Source organism: Scaptodrosophila lebanonensis, unplaced genomic scaffold (genome assembly GCF_003285725.1).
Source record: "Scaptodrosophila lebanonensis strain 11010-0011.00,11010-0021.00 unplaced genomic scaffold, SlebRS2 tig00000072-arrow-pilon, whole genome shotgun sequence".
NCBI classification, from domain to species: Eukaryota; Metazoa; Arthropoda; class Insecta; order Diptera; family Drosophilidae; genus Scaptodrosophila; species Scaptodrosophila lebanonensis.
Window position 1 is genome coordinate 2,916,035 of NW_022060558.1, and position 9,305 is coordinate 2,925,339.

General features: G+C 36.4%; 1 protein-coding gene across 1 annotated transcript in view; it reads right to left on the reverse strand.

The window, feature by feature from the left end:
• LOC115625436 overlaps positions 1–7,459 on the reverse strand; it is a 75,263-nt gene extending 67,804 nt beyond the window's left edge. The window contains exon 1 of the mRNA XM_030520482.1: positions 7,392–7,459. The gene's annotated coding sequence lies outside the window, so the exon portion shown is untranslated. The remainder of the gene's footprint in view (positions 1–7,391) is intronic.
• Between the last annotated feature and the right edge of the window lie 1,846 nt (positions 7,460–9,305).

Consider the following 9,305-nt stretch of genomic DNA (forward strand, 5'->3'; position numbering starts at 1 on the left):
CAATCATTTTTTACTCTCTTTGTCAGTGTTTCATTCGTAAATAAATAAAACAGTAAAATCGAATACAAAAAAATGCCTCCAAAAAATCATCTATTGGTAAAAAAAATCCACAAAAAAAGGGCGAAAAAAGTACAACTGAAAATGCCGATGATCGCGAATCACATGATGCATGATCTTCGCGAAAGAGCATCCACGTCTAGAGCTAGCCGGATGCGCTAGTACATTAATAAAGCTTTTTTACACGAGCTCATCAAAATTTCACTTTTACATGCAGAGAAATTCTGCAAAAGCTACGACTTTTAAATTTTTTATTAACGAAATACATTTAGTAATCCTTTAATAATTTAATAATTAAATAATTAATGCCCCTAATGTAGGTCATGGGTTTTCCAGGGCCTTACTCCGAGTAAATCACACACTCACTTTAGTTTATTTAATAACTTTATTGTGTAATTATAATAGTTGGTTAGTTTATTTATTATTTAACATTTGTTTGACTCTGTCTGATCTTTTTTGCACGAACAATACTCAATACTTCTTTCCGCCTCAACAACTCAGGCCCGACTGACTGATCTGATGCTACTTATGTTATTCCTTCGCTTCCTTTCCTTGTCATTCTCTTTGTCTCTCTACTTATGCCGATTGTCATTTCCTAAACAGGACTATTGTATAACAGGGCTACTGTATAATACTCTACCACTCCTACATCTATATATATAAAACAGTTTGTCCTGACTGACTGACTGACTGATTGGTGATCAACGCACAGCGCAAACGGTAAAGGCTAGGAAGCTGAATTTTTGACTCAAGTATCCTTTCATAGTGTAGGTGTAAGAAGGGAAAATAAGCTCCAAAGTTTGTTTGGAAATTCTGCATTTTTCCACCGATCAACTTTAAATTTTGTTTTTATAATTTATAAAAGAATACAAATAAAACTGCATACTTGGTTTTTTGAAATTTGCCTTGGAGTTTATTAGGGTTTTAATATTTCTTCCTTTTTCTTCATTTTATTTTGCACACACCTGTTTTTAAATTGACGTTATATTAAAACAATTATTTTTCGTGACTACCTGTTGCCTGAATTATCACCTTTTATTGAATTCTTGCCATCTTGTATTTGGATACCATTGTTGCATGTCCAATATTTTATATATATTAATATATATTTATATATATTTGGCTTTACACTGCAAAACAGCTCTTAGTCTGGTCTCGTCTCCCAGTGATTGCTCTTTGCTGATGGCGACCTGACAGTTTCTGGCTTAAATAAAAGCTACCATGACTGCCATTGCTAGGAGTAAGAGTGTTGCGTGTGTCTGTGTCGACCTTCTCGGATTAGGCAGCTAATTTAAATTGGAAAATGAGTTGACAAGCAAATAAATTGAATTTGAGTGCAATACATGCAGATGATTAATAAAAGCCATTTATGAGGCGGCTAAAGCAAAAGTGCCAAAATGGATTTGTTCGAAACTTGTCTTGCGTAAATAAATAGGTTCCCCCAATAAACACATTAGTTAAACGAACAAAATGTATTTAAGATAACTCTATTTTGTGCAACTACAATACTTCAAGACTTCTAAAAATCGAAATATTGTCCCTGTTTGGTTATTACTTATAACCTTATACTAAGTCAACATTTACAGAGCAAAATGTATTCCTATTCTTTGGATATCTTCATATTCTGCGCTCTTAGCAGGTCCTTAGACTCGCACAATCCGATAATAATTTTTACATTTCTTACCACTTCATGGGACAGTTTCTCCATTTACTCATATTTGAAACTAATATCAAGTGATTTTAAAAAGATGTGATTTTGTTCCATTATTCCAAATATAATTCGGGGTAATCTGATCTCTTTTAAGTGCAACCTATTTCCCCAGCATCCTGCGATGGAATTGTACACAAAAGCGTCCCCAAAATGAACAAACACGTAAAAAGTTAACTAAAATTTAAAATATAAACAACGTACTACATGCAGAAGCTTCATTACAATAACAACAACAACAAAACCAGTAAGGCAATTCAATGAACAAATATTTTGTTCTTTTTTATTTTCTAGCATGCATTTCATGCACGGGAGAGTTTTGAAAATGCACCGTAATTGAAATTCAAAAAAACGAGCACGTTGGCGAGCACAAAAAACATAACAATATTAAACACACGTTGATTGTTGCTATCTTTATTGTTTATAAGTATTTTAAGAAATAGCGAAATTACGAGAAATGCCTTTGTGTTCGCGATGTGTGTAGAGAGGCTGAAGGGCGAGTTAATCAAAAATGCAAATTATTTACATTATTGATATAAATTTAAAAATTGGTACTGTCAAATTTTGCGCCGCTTCGTCTCTTCATAGATACAATTAAAAAAGGAAACAAAACAGAAATATACCTGTGTACATTCAGGAGATACTCTTTACTAATATTGCACACAATCAATCAGTTGTTGTCTCAATTGTACGATAGATATGCGTCCAAATCGATAATTTCTCTTATCATAATATGTCTTAAAGTTGCTGGCTAAGAGCCAAAATACTAGCTTGAAGTTCAATCCCCAAGAATTAGTATGCGAAATTCTTATTATTACACTTATTTAACTACATTTTGTACTTTTTTAGAAAGCGATATCAAAACTTATTTGATTATTTAAAATGTGTCTTCGATTTTACATCGATTTTATATTCGAACTCAAGTATGTCCATACATATATGATGTATAATGGGAAATTTTATGGAATGGATAAAACTCAACTCGTACTTTCTCGGACATAGAAGAATCTGGATACCAAGCTTGTATATTCTCTTATACTTTCAGAGATCCTTGCGTTCATACGGACAGACGGACGGACATGGCTATCTCGACTCGTCTTGTCATACTGATCGAAAATACATATACTTTTGGAGCATATTCGCAGAAAACTAGTGTACCCAATTGGGTTAGGGTATAAATATATTTTTTACGTTACGAGCTTAGTTAGATCTTAATCAGTGCTAACCATATAGCTAAACCATATTCACGTCAATTGTCGGTATTGTCAGATTATGTTGTGCATTTTTGTTTACACACATACAGTACAAGTATACAAGTATATTAAATTGCCGTACACTATGTTGGCACAGTCAAAAAATACACTTGCCATCTATTTACCCATGTGCCACAGGCAAGTGTCAGTCATTCGCATGTTTGCCAATAGACTCAGCCACGGATTGATGGGTCTGTTTATTTGTTGTCCGTCGCTCTGTCTATTTACTGTTTGGTTGCTTGTGTATCTGTGTGTTGGCTTTGCAGTTACTTCAACAGCTGGCAGCCAATAACGGACATTTTACAATTGAAATACAACTGTCTGAGTGAGCGGAAGTGGGAAACAAAGACAAAAGGAGACGAGCTGTCCAATGTTCCTAGAAGAACATTTGAAATGCTCGAGTGCCAAAGGGACTCAATGAGATAGCGACAGTCATCAAAGATACTACACCATGAGTGTTAAAGAGACGGAAGATGGTGATTCCTTACCGGCCACCAACTCCTGAGCATACAATTTTCGTGACCATACAGTGAAGCATCTCTAAAGATTAAATATGAAATTAAATGGAATATTCTTCAATGGGCATGCATAGAAATCTTTTCATTGTTAAATTATTAGAAATCGTTTTTTGGGTTTCCTTTAGAGAACAAAAAATATATCGAACTTTTGTTAATTAATATCATTATTGCATTATAAAACCTCGGGAAAATTTCGACAACGTTATTCAGAGACTTATAAAATTCAATAAAACAGCTGCCTGGGAAACAGCTATGACTATGACTTTGCCACTTTTAATGAAAAGAGTGTAAACTTTTCTTGCATTCACAAAAACAAATAAAGTGCAAAATGGATACGACGCCCCCTTAACAATGTCACACAATGTCGTCACTACAAGTATATTGCTGGCGAATGAAGTCGTCATGTCTGGTCTGAAAAGCTTCAACTCCTTGGCAGACTTGACATTATTTGGTTGCCAATGCCAATATCTACACGTGTTTGTTGGCATGTCAAACGGTCGAGAGCATAGGCATATGTTTATTCATTACTATACATATCCATATGTGAATCCATATATACGCATGAAAAAACACAATTTCCCACAAAAATATTTTGTTTTGTAAATTAAAAAATGTTGACAAATTGTCAAAAAATAAATGATTCGCCTTGTGTGCGCTTTGTGCGGCTTGTGTGAAGCTCAGCAGCCATTGTAGGCATATATGTGTATATATAGTTTATCAGAATTAAGTTGGCGTATCAGCGCTTATCATTTGATTCATCACGCAAGGTATCAATCATGTTTTTGTTGCCACCTGTGCCCACATTGCGTATCATGGCAGTGAACGATTGCTATTTGGACAGAGTGTGTAGGGCAAAATGCTAAGACAGAAGAGTAAACAATATCAAGAGTGTACGTGAGCATTCCTTGATAGTGGAATATTATTGGATTGAATGAGTTTTCTTCATTAATAACGTTCTGTTTCATTTAAAAAAATAGCACAAGCGCCTTCAGAAATGGGCATTCAAAAACAAAATTACTGCAACACTTTCTGTATTTTTCACCTTGCAAAGAAAACTGTATTAGATATGAAAATTCAGTGAAAATAAGTGCAAGGAAAGCAGCAGCAAGCTGGTCAGCAACAATATTAGAGCCACGTTCTAAATACTCCTGCTGGCTTCACCTGCTTTTTGTTACACATTCCAGTCGAATGCTTTTTTATTTGAGACAAATGTGTGTGTAATTATCCTAGGGTGGCATATTTGGGCTTGAAGGCTAGCAGCATTGCAGGCCATGTGTTTGCGTGGCAATGGGCGCAACTTTAGTGCCAGCGAGTTGCCTCCACGATTATAATGATGGTTGTTTGATAAGCTGTACGCACGCACACACACAAACACACATACACACACACAAACGAACACGCACACTACGACTTGCACACACGAGCACGTGCACGCACGCAGACACACTAAAAACGACAACTCTGAATTTGGTTTTCTACGTGACGGCTGGTAATTTTTCTGACACGACACACACACATGCACACATACATACGCATGCTTACAGCCACACATACTTGCACAAATAATACACGGCATATACCGCGTATATGTAATGAGAGGCATACGTGGCGCATTCGTAAAGTGGCTCACAATATGCGCCAGCTTGTCATTGTTATTTCTGTTTATTTAATTTTTTTGGGCAACACTAACCAACATGACATTTGCGCCAACATGTCCGTCTGTGGCAGCTGCCTTGGCCCTTTTATGGGCCAACATTTCATTGTGGCGCCATAAACCCGACCGCCTTCCTGCACTAAAGAAAATTTGTCTCACATATTATAATAAATCTTACGGCAGTGCTAAGATTTTTCTTCTGATAACTCATTGATGATAACGGTTTTTACACACTTATTTATTTAGTAGACCAGCTTTTTTATTTATTTTTTTAAAATTGTGGTGTCAATTAATCTCTATAGTGTTGATACTGATTATGGGTCATATTTCACTTTCAGCACCGAATCGAGGCTCAAATAAGGAGCAATTTTTCGAAATCAATATTTCTAATTTCTTGATAGATTGATAGTATTTATGAGTGTTATGTTTGTGTAAGATACAATTCCAAAATTATCGTAATTCGATTGTACCTACTACTTGTATATTTCTCCAGGTGTATGTGTGAGTAATTTACCTTACGCATATGCTCGTCCATATGTTTCTGTATGTGTGCCCTCCACTGTCAATTCATTTGTACGACTCTCTCGCCTGGTAATGTGGCCCATCTGTAGTTATTCTTTTTTTATTATTGTTTTCCCATTTTGTTTATCATTAGTGCACCCACGCTTCCATTGTTTTGCTTTCACCCTGTCATACCAGAAACCATGCAGCGTCAATGAAATGCAAACATCATAAAAGCGTAAGTGCGATCCGCTCAGTAGAATCGGAATATAATTAAACTAGTATATGCCAAAATGTTGCAGATGAAGGGCATCAGCCGGACAGACTCATAACAATATATATGTGTGTGAATAACTAAAGGTTTGGCGGACTGGTGGCTCAAATCGATGACAGACACTTCCCATTATCTGTCGTTATTTGTACGTGGGTGTGTATTTGTGAGAATTGTTCAGATTTGCATATTGATTTACTTTCAATAGCTCGCAAAATGATTTTCTGTCGGCATTTTCTTGTACATACATAAACATGAACTACAAGAAAATGTTCTTATATCCACAACGGGTAGGATGCTAAAAGTTCCATACCAGTATGGGTAATGAATTGTGCAATGTTTATTGCAATGAAAATTATAATTTAATGTATAGTATAAAAGTTACAGTGCTATTTTTATAATTTGCTGTTGGCAGATGCATTTTTTGCTGTAATAAAACAAGAAGGTGGCAAATAAATTTTAAGACAGCCGATATAAATAAACTCGCTTGTCTGTTGCCTTTAGCGATGAAAACATATAATTAATGGGAATGCTTTAATCGTTAGCACTTGTCGTTCTCTGATGCGCGTGAAGAGGCTGTTGAGTGTCGATTTTTGATGGCGGATGATGAGAACGCGGCTTTCAAAGTGACGTATCCTTAACATTTAATTGCAAATACTCATACACCCAAACCAACCCAAACAGCCAAATAATCGAGTATGCGTGTATGTACTTGTAGGTTTTCAAAACCGTTAGTATACTCGCATCTGAAAGGCACAACTCTGGCTTTTTAAATTTATTAAAATATTACTAATTGTGCCCCGTAAGCCACACCAGCCTTCACGCATCGACAAAAAGCATTTGTTGCCGACGAAGAAGGTTAAAGTTTATTTACATGCACACAGTTGTGGGTTCAGAGCCGTTTAATACTACGCCTACATTTTCGCTGCTGGCTCTGTCGTTTATTGCGGGGATTTGACCTTGGCAACAACAACAACAAAAATAAAGGGAGCAGAAAGGTTCAAGCATTTACTGGATCTACAAAGCACGCGAAGTATTTCAATAACAACGAAAGAGCCGCTCCTGTACACACTTTCCATTTTCCAATGCGGAATCCAAAAACGGGCTTCAAGCATTTCAGATTTCGTATATTGAGAGTTAAATTAAAAACTGGGCAATACATGAAGTATGAAAGTTGAATGCAATTTTTGAGTACGAAATTAAAATGCTATACTATGCCCACCTCAACAGCTAAGATCAGCAATATCTCTTCAGGACACTTATTTTCCTTTCCAAAACGGTTCTTGCAGCTTTCTACAAAAAGGGCGCAAGCATGGACATTGGCGAACATTATCGCATTTAAATATGATTGTTGTAATCATTTTTTTTCACTTCATACCTTTCTATTGGATTGGGAACTTTTCTGGTTACTACATTATTTATTTATTACCTTTATTTATTAATTAGCATCGATTTTTTTTACTTTTGCACACACATTTCACTTCACTAGTGACACAGAAATAAATAATTTTGATTGAATAGCTCAGTTTTTGTTGTACACCTCGCGTTTTCGTTGACGTCCGCGTTTACGACTTTTGTTTCACGAGTCCATTAGGAGAACTTTGCGCACTCCGTAGCCGTTCATTGCATTGCGCCGCACCCGAAAGCTGCATTATAACTGAAGATTCGGCTGAAACAGGCAACTGTTGGTGCGACAGCAGCAACAACAACAACAGCAGCAGAAGGCATCGTGACGTTTGCGGAGTCTGCGCAATGGCGTGCCGCTAAACCAAAACAATTTAACACTTATGTGGTGTTCGAGGGCAACGAATACACCTAGAATTCAATTTTAAGAATTATCAAGTAAAAAATGTATTTAAATTTGATAAATATCTTAATTTTGAACAAATAATTGGCATTTGTTGATTCAAAGTTTATTTCATTCAGTTCATTTAGGTTGGTGCTAAAAGGTTGCCTCAGATACGATAACAGCTTCTTAGCTTTCTGATATGAAAATAGTCCTATTTTTATGCGAGCTAAGTTATTCTTTTTATGACTGTTTTTGCGTTAGTGCCAGAAAAAAATGTCTTTCTCACAGTGGAAACCTATCAAGGCATTATTGTACGACGATCTATTCAAAGAAATGTTTATTTCCTTCCTTGTGCCCATCAACCAAAATAATTTTTTCATAATCTCCATTAAGAAAGTATATTTTGAGGTAAATAAGATAAGAAATTAATCATAAAGTAAAGAAAAGAAGAAGGCGGAAACAAAATGCAAGCGGGCCCACAATTAAAGGGGCGCCGGGGATGCTTCTGCATTTAGTTTTTATACCCTGTACCCGTAGGGTAAAAAGGGTATATTAGGTTTGTGCAAAGTATGTAACATGCAGAAGGAAGCATCTCCGACCCCATAAAGTATATATATTCTGAATCAGCATGACGAGAGAAATCGATCTAGACATGTCCGTCCGTCTGTCCGTCCGTCTGTCCGTCTGGATGAACGCGAGGATCTTAGAAACTATAAAAGCTAGAATAACCAAAGTTGGCATCCAGATTCTCCTAGGTCCGAGAAAGGACGAGTTTATTTTATTTTTTTTAATTTTCCCCCCCTTCCCCCACTACAGAATTTCGTCAATAGCGTCCACATTTCAAATGCTACCTAAACCAAACTTTGCACACATAATTTATATATAATTGTCTACTGTTGTTTTTATTTTATTTTATTCAATTCGGTCAATTCTAAGAAATATTATTAGCGAAACAAATTCTGCCCAGTACAACTGCAGCAACAAGTTCGCTCTTCTTCTTCCTATTTTGCTGCATATAACTCAGTGACGGAAGTTTACCTGGGTACAGGGTATTATACTGTCGGGCTTGCTCGACTGTAGCGTTCTCTCTTGTTTTGGATGTCGCCATCTTCATTGTGTAAGCTTTTCTTGCTGTTGATCTGTGTGTGAGTGTATCTTTATGAAGCGCAAGTTTATGACTTTTATGTGGAAAACGAACTCGCCCCTCACGGCCTTTGACAGCAAGAGCTGTCTGGCGACTCCACAGGGATGTTCCTTCCGTCAACCATAGCATTATCCTTATCCATCGTCCATTTTGCTGTTGTCCTGCTGTCTGGGACATTGCCCAAAGCGCATTTCGTTCATTTATGTTGGTCCAATAGCAGCAATCGAATGAAAATAGAGAAGTCTGGCTGACAGCATCTTTTCTTTTCTTTTTTTTTTAAGGAATTTGAATAAAAAGTGCCTGAGTTTGAATGCCATACTGAAATACTGTCTGGCCCACTGTCTGCCATGATTTATGGTACCTAAAATGTACTTATATAATCAATGTGTTAGTCGTTTCCCTATAAAAGG